This window comes from Fukomys damarensis, unplaced genomic scaffold, assembly GCF_012274545.1.
Source record: "Fukomys damarensis isolate Sample0158 unplaced genomic scaffold, DMR_v1.0_HiC HiC_scaffold_21, whole genome shotgun sequence".
Taxonomy (NCBI): Eukaryota; Metazoa; Chordata; class Mammalia; order Rodentia; family Bathyergidae; genus Fukomys; species Fukomys damarensis.
The window spans coordinates 35,715,053-35,724,357 of NW_022900933.1; the positions used below are offsets into that span (position 1 = coordinate 35,715,053).

General features: G+C 44.0%; 1 long non-coding RNA gene across 1 annotated transcript; it reads left to right on the forward strand.

Moving 5' to 3' along the window:
- The first annotated feature begins 1,539 nt into the window (after nt 1–1,539).
- LOC104851801 lies at nt 1,540–7,912 on the forward strand. The gene is made up of 3 exons (XR_777294.1): nt 1,540–1,606; nt 3,405–3,673; nt 7,749–7,912. It is a non-coding gene; the product is annotated as an uncharacterized LOC104851801 (long non-coding RNA).
- The last annotated feature ends 1,393 nt before the right edge of the window (nt 7,913–9,305 follow it).

Sequence of the window (9,305 nt, forward strand, 5' to 3'; positions counted from 1 at the left end):
TAGCTGCAGGGGGCAAAAAATCATTCCAGTGAGTACTGTTTTTCCCTTTGATACAACTCCAAATTGATGTTTCTATCTCATTGTTTTTGTATTTGTTTTTTAACTTTATCTAAAGATTTTTTAAAAATGAGAATTACTTAACAAAAGGCAAACTCCAACCACTTTCTTATGTAAAGCTGATGTGACAATGCGAGTGTCAACAAGAGGGCAAAATCTGTCTCAGGGAAATCTTGAAACCTCTAAGTGGAATTTGCATAAAATAGTTCTGGTATTATTATTCGCTATTCTTTTCCTGACAGATATGTCAAGGTCTTGAAACCTAAAAGAACAATTATGCTATTGTACCTCTCTGAGGATTCAAGGGGTGTGTCTTTGGTGGAAAAAGTGCTATTAGAGCTTTGAAAGCTGCTCAAGGCAGCCCAAGGGACTCTTTAGCTAGTCATTTTATAAAGAATGCCTCGGCTTTAAGTGTCTTAAAGTACGTTTATTCAACTCGTACTTTGAGTTAAAAAAAAAAGCCCGCTAATAATTAATGGCTGTACATCTTTTTAACATTTGCATTAGCTATAAATAAAAGCTCGAGATGAAGTCATCATTGATTAAGTTTAACTATGATTCTTTTCAGATAGGTCCCCTATCTCTGTCAAAGGTATTGCAATAAATGATCTGTAAGTGTTTTTTAAATTATTTTTTATTTACCCAGCATTGGAGAAGACGTTGCTGTCGCCAAAGACAGAGCAAATCAGGAACTAATCAGTAAATCCTTTCCTTGGGCAAGCTGGTTTAACTCAACGTGTCGGAACATTATAAAATGACACACTGATAAGGCATGACCAACTCACTGCAGCTGGGCGGGGTGCGGAGGGCAGTGATCTGACTCTAATTTCCTTTGAAACCTGCTGATTATGTTATTCTCTAGTTCAGCTGGGCTTTGCTGGAAAAAGGCAGTGCCAACTTTTGATGGGAATAGTTTTGAAATTCAAGAAAGGCACAGAATCCGTCTGTCACCCATGATGATAAGTCAGTATCAAAAATGAATGAGCCAGGGAACTTCAAGTCAAAATGCTGCAAAGACTGTAGGATCAGGGAAATTTTGACTCTGATGACCAAGAACTGTTATTCGCAGGCATGGATGGGTGCTCTGTGTTCCTAACAAGCTCTACAATGGTGCTCATTTCGTATACTTCACAAATTCCAAAGATGATTATTTGTTTATTTGCATTTATGCCCCCTTTCACTTACTGTTTTCTCAGCACTGGGAGGAGCCCTATCTTCTCCTCTTATTTTAAAGATGAGTAAAGACAGGTTTGGAATGGGGAGAACTCAGCTTGAAAAGGGGGAGAGGGCTAGGGTGGGCTGCTAATTGTCCCCAAAGCCCATGATACATCCATCATCCATGGCTACAGAATCCTGGTAGCACACAAGGGCTTCTTACTTAAAGCACATCTTATGGTTCTTAGCTAAAAAGTCCCACAAAAGGCTCATTGTGTTGAAGACTTGGTTGCCAGGCGATGGGCTCTGGGGAAATTGATTGGATCACGAGGCAGCTGACTTCATCAGTAGACCACTCATTGACAAGTTCATAGCTCAATGCGCTTACTAGAAGGTGGGGCCTAATTAAATGAAGCAAGTCATGGTGGGGTGAGGCTTTGAAGGGTCTCCTTCTCCCTGGTCCCTTTCTCTCTGGCTTTGTCTTTTTCTCTCTGCTACCTGGCTGCCATGAGCGAGCAACTCTACTCCATTATTTCCTTCTGTCATGATGATTCTGCCTCACCGAGGGCCTAAAATCAATGCAGCCAGCTGACCATAGGCTGAAACCTCTGAAACTGTGAGCTAATGTAAACATTTCCTCCTTTAAATTGTTTATACCAGCTATCTTTTCACAGTAATGGAAAGCTAACTAACATACCACATGTCCCACAATCCCATGTTGCTATGGGTGACCATGGGAAAGGTTCTGGCCAATTAGATGTAGAATGGCCCATGAAATTCCTGGGGAACCCCTCATTCCTCATCCCTCTGAAATAGGACCAGGCATTTCAGAAATGGAAGCATGCAGAGTCTCTATAATAAAGGGTCCTCAGCTCCGTAATTTCCTCTTTCTGACTGCCTGCCTCCAAAGGCAGGAGGGAAATGGAACTCTGTGTAGTTAGGATCCTATAGTTTGAGGTCTTTGCATTTCATCTGTACTTTATGTTAAGCTGATATAATAAGTACTCTATGGGTTCACTCGGACCCCAGCAATGTGCTAAGTGCGTTCTTAGGGTCATGCGTTTCCAACTGTGATGGCATGACAGTTAGAGTCTTGGTGTCAGTAACTGACCAAACTCTATTCCCACTGGTAGACAACCATGTCATTCACTTACAATGACTCGAGACAGAATCTGACACTTGATAATGTTTTCTAATAGATCTGTGAATGAATACACAATATACAGGGAAGCAGACAGTCAATCTACTGTACCACACTGTACCATGGATGTCCTCGGTGGAGAAGTCCAAGTCTGAGCTTGCAGTCTTGGCCTGACCCACATTACAATGCGCTGTTTGATGATATGATGATTCATTAAATCCCATAAATCAGTATCTCTCCTCTCCTTCCCTTTTTCTTTCTGGTCTAGTATCTCAGTACGATGGAAGCAGGACAGAAATCTTAGCTCTTGCTAACTGCTATTTGGTTGGAATTGCTATATTGTCTTGACATATGTTGGAGTCTTTAATAGAAAAAAGAATTGATTTTTAAAAGTGGCATTTGCATTAAGGGTTATAAATGGCCAATTTGGGCAGCGAAAATGTACATGGGAAGTTATGTGCAAATGTTACAATGAGCATAGCCCATGAAGTAGACCTGTATGACTGCTGGGAATACACACTTCAGAAAGTCACCATGAGCATTGTGTCCATGTAGCCAAGGTTGACAGGTGAGCCAAAGGGTCCCTTTCCACCAGGACTATAGGGGATCTCAGTTTCTTGGGGATTTCAGGTATTTTTTTCTAAAAGTGTTTTTCTGATATCTTGAGTTTTCAAATACTTTTGTCATAGTTTTGGATAGATTTTATTTTTATTTGATTAATGTCTGACTCCTTTAAGAATATCAGTGTTTTTTTTTTTTTTTTTCAATCATACTGCACTTAAGGAGTGGAAGGCAGAGTCCCAGTCTTACTAGCTCTGGAGCCTGTGCTATCTGTCCTCACCTGATGAGGACCTCCCTTCTCTCCACTGACTTAGTGGGCCACCCCTTCTTAATATCTCCTACATCTGCATAAAGCCACTGGACCAGGATCCCATGAATCCTTTACTTTGCTATCCATCTAACTACTGTCTACTCATCCATCTCAGTGGTGTTGGGTCCAATGAAACACAGAGAGATGGAAAGGATACAATGTTCCCTTTCTCCCCTGCAGAGCTCCCAGTCCAGGGAAAGATGCAGCCCAGGAAAGTGGCAATTCCAACATGATGAAGTACGGACTTGTAAGGCTGGTCAAGACATGCATGGGGAGACTTCAAGACCTAGGAGAAGTTCACTAGAGAACGAAGAGACAACTAGAGGGAAGGTGCTGAGAAGGCTGGGGGTTCTGAGCAGAGCATTGGAGAAACAATTTCAAGACAGTGTCAGAACATGTTGAAATATCAGAAATAAGACTTGAGAGGGAACACAAACACTGACTTACAGGTGTGGATTTCAAAATACTTAGCAAGCTGTGATTTTAGTTATTACTACAGCTACTAGTAGTAATAGAAGTATATGTCCAGGACAAAGAGCTCTTATTTTCAAAACCCGGCTGGTTGGCTGTTCTGGGTACCCACAATATTTCCCTCTGGCCCTGAGATTAACATCCATAGATAGATGTGGATCCTGGGTTGGAGGAGGCATAAGTCAATGATTTATGTCCGTAGATAAGTGGTTCATTCATTTTTTCCTTTTATAATAAATGCCACTCTAGCAATATATTCCTGTTTCAAAGAAATCATTAGAATACAAATTAAATGGCAATGAAGGGACTAACTTTTTGATTCTTACGATTCACCACTCAAATATAAGGGTTACCAGTCTACTTGTAGTATAACGGACATTGAAAATAGTAACAATAATGGTAATAAGCAGTTGCATAGCTTTCACCGCTGGCCAAGCATGACTTTACCACTCATTTGGGCTCCCCTCTATCCCTAGATCGATAGCATTGCTACTCCAGTTTTACAGATGGAGAAACTGAGGTGGGGGTTGTTCAAGTCACTTGCTTGCTCTCATCCTGAGAGAGGTGACCAGGATAGGGAGCCCATATTTTCTGATGCCAGGCTTCAATCTCTCTGTACTGCTGCAGAGAGATGCTCATGTTTTGGCATGTGTCTCCATTTTCTAGAGCAAGAAATGAAGCTTGGCAGCCTGAGATGAGAACAAGCCCCTGGCTGTGCATCTGGGAATGGTGGAGCCCATGGGATGATTTCTGTTCTTCTTGCAAATTTCAGCTTTCTTAAAATGCAAGATCTATGTGACTTCATTAACATGAATCTTGCACATCACCTGGGTGACTTTTATTTTAGGGAATGGAAGTCTGGGCCCCAAATTGGTCTGACATTTTCCACCTGAAAAGTCTGGGGATTTGTCAGTGAGTGGGTGTCGTTTGCCCTCTGCCTTGCCTTCTCATCCTCTGACTCATCTCTCAGTCTCTCTTTCTATTCCTAGCCTCTTCACTCTCCCGGCCCCTCTCAACCACATGGCTGTGAATGTTTCCACCATCGGGCTGGCTGCCCTTCTGGGGTAGTGGTGTCTCCTTGACCCTGAGAGGCTCCTCAGCTGGGCCTGCTCATCTTCCTGTCTGACAGTCTCCCCGTTCTGGTGTCAGCAGGTGCCTGTACACCACCCCCCCGCAACCTTTCCAAGCTCAACTTTGAGCAATGCCAGTCAGGCAAGGAAGTGTTCTGCTCTGATAGGAAGTTGAAGCTATATTGAGTGAAAGGAAATGAACTTTTGAGTAGGCCGCAGTGAAAGCTGAACACAAAATTTCCAGGTGAATAAAAATTAGTGAGGTAAATGGGAAATGGGCAGTCACTGGAGTCTGAGACCTTCACAGGAGAAGAAACATATAAGAGGTTTTAGGAGCCCGAGGATACAGGGTGAACAGAAAGAACCCCAAGAAGGCAGGGTGTGGTGGTGCACACCTGTAATCCCAGCACTCAGGAGGCTGAGGCAGGAGGATCGCAGCAAGTTCGAGACCAGCTTGGGCTACACAGTGAGTTCCAGTTCAGTCTCAACTACATAGTGAGACCCTGTCTCAACCCCCCTCCCCCCAAAAAAGCTCCAAGATTATTAGGTACTACACTATGTGTGGGTACAGAGAAGCCTCACTGAGTCCAGAGCCCTTGCTTCTAGGACACTTTTTGCCCCTTCTTGGATGTGTGAATCCAGGTTTGTAGCTGTGTGGATTAGGCATCCTTCCCCTTCAAAGGGCTTCCACGTCCTTATTTGTAGAATGAATTACAAGGTTAGATAAGACAACCTTTGCAGACCTCCTTGGCTTCTATTATTTTTAGTTACATTGGCCTTAGGCAAGTTCTCCTTGAAAGATCATTTTTATGTGAAGATTTATTTGTATAAAGTCTATAGATATTCAAAGTTGAACGTTTAGAAGAAAATGGAGAATGGGAAGAAGAAGGAGAAGAATAAGGGAGAAGAGGGAGAGAGAAAGGAGTGGGAGAGGGAGAAGGAAAGACGAAGGGAAGAGGAGCAGAGGAAGGACAAGTAGGAGGGGGGAGGTGGAGGAGAGGAAGGAGGAAGAAAGGAGGAGGAAGGAAGGAGAAGAAGACAGCCCTCCGCAAAGACCTAGCATTCATGTGTCTTTATTCAGTCTTCTGTATGTAGTGGCTTGGCTTTTATGAAGCTGGTAAATGTTCATGAAACCATGCAGGGTAGGTTTTGCTTTAAGAGTCCTTGGTGGTAACATCATAACTCATGCATTTGATGCAAATTGCTGCACCCTCTTCCTGTATGCGGGGTATAATAAGGGAGCACAGTCTGTCCATGAGGTGTGACAGAGCCACTACTCTTCTGCCCTCTTGGCCTGCTGAATTGCTTCTACCGAGCAGGACCTGCTGGGTGTGGTGGCAATCCAGTGCACAGTTGGGAGGGTAGATGGAGGGATCTTTATCATGCTGTGGGCAACAAAGGATGAAGACTCACCCAGGGAAGAGCAGCAATAGGGGCTGGTACAAGGCCTGAAGGGGCAGAAAAGGAAGTAGGGTACAGAATTCAGAGAAAGCCTTGAGATGGGGGCCACAGGCAGCACTGGCAGGAGGGAGCCTGGATTTGCACTGTGCACCAGAGGGTCCTCCATCTGCCCCTCTCCATTGTGGTTTGAATCCAGCCCACAGATTTATTACCTGTTCCCCAACTGCAGCAACATGAGATGAAACAGAAAGCAAGTTCAAGGGTAAGGGCAGAGAACAGATGTGTCTCTGTGCCTGCATCCTCTGCGGCCTCTGTTGTCATCTTTATCCAGTGCTTGCCTCTCTTTGCAGTCCTGCTCTGTCAGATGGGGCAAGGCACAGATGACTGTGGAACATTTAAGTATTATTGTAGACCACGCACTCCAAAGAGGTCAGCTTTCCACATCTGTCTCCGTGCTCCACCGCATGCTCCATGCAGATAGGATCACGAGATCATGCCTGTTTGTCTGCATAGCACCTGTGCCTATAAGAATGCCAGGGACGCTGTGCTCACTCAACGCACACTTGGAGGATTTGTGAGCTTAGAATGAAGTGTGGATCTGGGGCAAAGGAAAGGGTTTTTGGCTACTTCAGCAAGTCTGAAATTGTTCCGGTGACAAAGCCTGTATCATCACAATGGCTCAGTCTTATGGCACCACTTGGGACCTGGGCCAGAAGAACCCTCATCCGAGGCTGGAAGATCGTGTGCCATAGTGAGTGTCTCTCGGGAAGGAAAGCAAAGGAGTCCAGCACCTCAATATACAATGCTTGGTTTAATTCTAGGGCACAGTTGGGCTGCTAACACTTGGCTTCTCATAGCAGTTGAAAGGCTGTTAGGAGTTCCTGAGAAAAAGCCATACTTCAGAGGACAGGGAAATTCCACCACCTGGGGTCTGAAAGTTTTCTATGCACACCTGGACTGTTCTTCTTCAATAAGTGGTATTAGGGGGATGTATCACCTCTTTCTCTTTGGTCCCGTCTCAGGGGCAGATGCTGATCCCTACACATATCTGTAGAATTATGAACTTTAACTAATGCTATTTCTGATTCAAAAATGACCAAGCAGAAAATAATGTAGATTTTTTTTCTGCCATGACTGAAAACTTTGTGCTTTACCTTTAAACTAAAGGAAATTCTTTTTTTTAAAAAAAAATATCTGTAGACATAAAATGCATTCAAGGGTAGAGCCTTTAGATTAATTGCTGCCTGAGGCTGAATTTTTTCTGAGTGAGCATGGTACCCTACATAGCTGAATTTGTTCCTAATAAGTTGGTGCGACTTTAGGCCTCTAGGTGTGGTATTGTTAAATTGCATTAAATCACTTTCTTTTTTGAATGTTTGCTGGGACAAGAGCATCTATCTGTAAGATGGGAACACAAGATCTATATAAAGATTGGAATTTTTTTATACATAAAATTTATTTTATTGTTTCCCTTTTTTATTAGTAGTATATATCTGCAATTCATAAAGATCTGAATTTCTGTTGCCAAAAGTTTTACTTTGAGGGTCTTCCAGCACTGTTCAAATGGTGTCTTTTACCCCAGGGCCAGACTCGGATAATATGCGTGTGAAGACTACTGCACCTTATGCAAAGCAACCCAACCTCCAATGTGTGCATCTTGAATGCCAAGTATCCATCAAGCGTTTTTCTGGACAATTTCACATGAACCATCTCCATCTCTCACCACTGTGGCCTTGTGAGGGAACTATGAAGGTACCAACCATACACATTGAGGATTGAACACTAAGGCTCTTCAGCCAAATCCAGCTGCCCACCTGCTTCCTAAGTCCGATTCCACAGAGGCTTGGCCTACTCGTGTGGCAGCACATTGTCTAGGCCAGTGGTGGTGAGCCCATGACATGGTTACCCCAGTGGGGTGTTTGTTATCACTGTAAGCTCTCAAAGGTTTGCCATTACTGAAGGCTGCTCTGAAGTTACAGTGGACAGAGGCCATGTGGCTAGAAAGCCTAAAATACTGGCTTTTAAAGGGACATTGGTAGCCCCCATGTAGACAGCAAATCTGAGGTTCAGAGAAGTGACACATTCTCACATGTGTGGTCATTCTGCATCTTAGGGACTACACTGTCTACATTTGAGTCTTACTTCACCCCCCTAGGTAGACACAGATGTCCACATTTGTTCTTAAGTCACTGTTTCCTGCCCCTGACATATGGAGGTGCTTGATCTATGTCCTGTCCCCACCCAGTGCTAGTGAGATGTGACCCTGGAGGCCTATCTGTTGGAACGGGTGAAAAGGGCTCAGGGACAGGACAGTGCTGAGCTGGTGGGATATAGGCTGAGAGAGGTTGACCAGATAATCCTCCTGGGAGCAGGTCTGCACAACATCACTTTCTTTCTGTTCTTGCCTCTGGATCAAGGGAGACTTTGGAGTAAGCACAAGCCATCATAATTCAGCAGGTGTGATCAGGGCAGGACACACAGGCTCTCCTGTCCCTCATAGCTTCCTAGCTGTTTGCCTACCGGCAGTGCTGAAGGGAAATCACTGTGGCCGATGAAGGTGGCAGAGGGGATCTTCGCTCTCTGCTGTTAAGATATGCTCGCAGGCCACCTCTGTCTGAGCCCCTACACAGAGCAGCACCCCCAGGCTGCATCTTGAAGCTGCCCAGCAGTCGCTCCTGCCTCTGCACCTGCTGTGCAGAAGGGAAACTTTACTCTGGGCCAAGGCTGCTTTACACTGACTGCGTTCAGAATAAAATGGGTCACTTTGCCTTTTTTCTTTTTTGTTTCCCCCAGAGGTAGAAGTCATTTTACACTGGTATTTGAGAAGCATTTATTAAAAAAAAAAAAGAGTTGGGACACACACATACACGTGAATGAGGAAAACTGGGGAAATCTGAATATGACAAGTAATATATTATCATGCAAGATTTTACTACTGGAGGAAAGTGGGAAAAAGAGTCCCCATGACCTCTTTCTGTTGTTACAACTGCATGTGGACCTGGGATTACAATGGCCTCATAATAAAAACTTCATTTAAAAACTAAGCTGTTACTGACTTTGTGTTTCCAGGCATTGCATTGTTTGTTAAGGTCAATGTGAGGGTAAACAAGTTTGGACAAGGCATGAGTAGGGTCTCTAC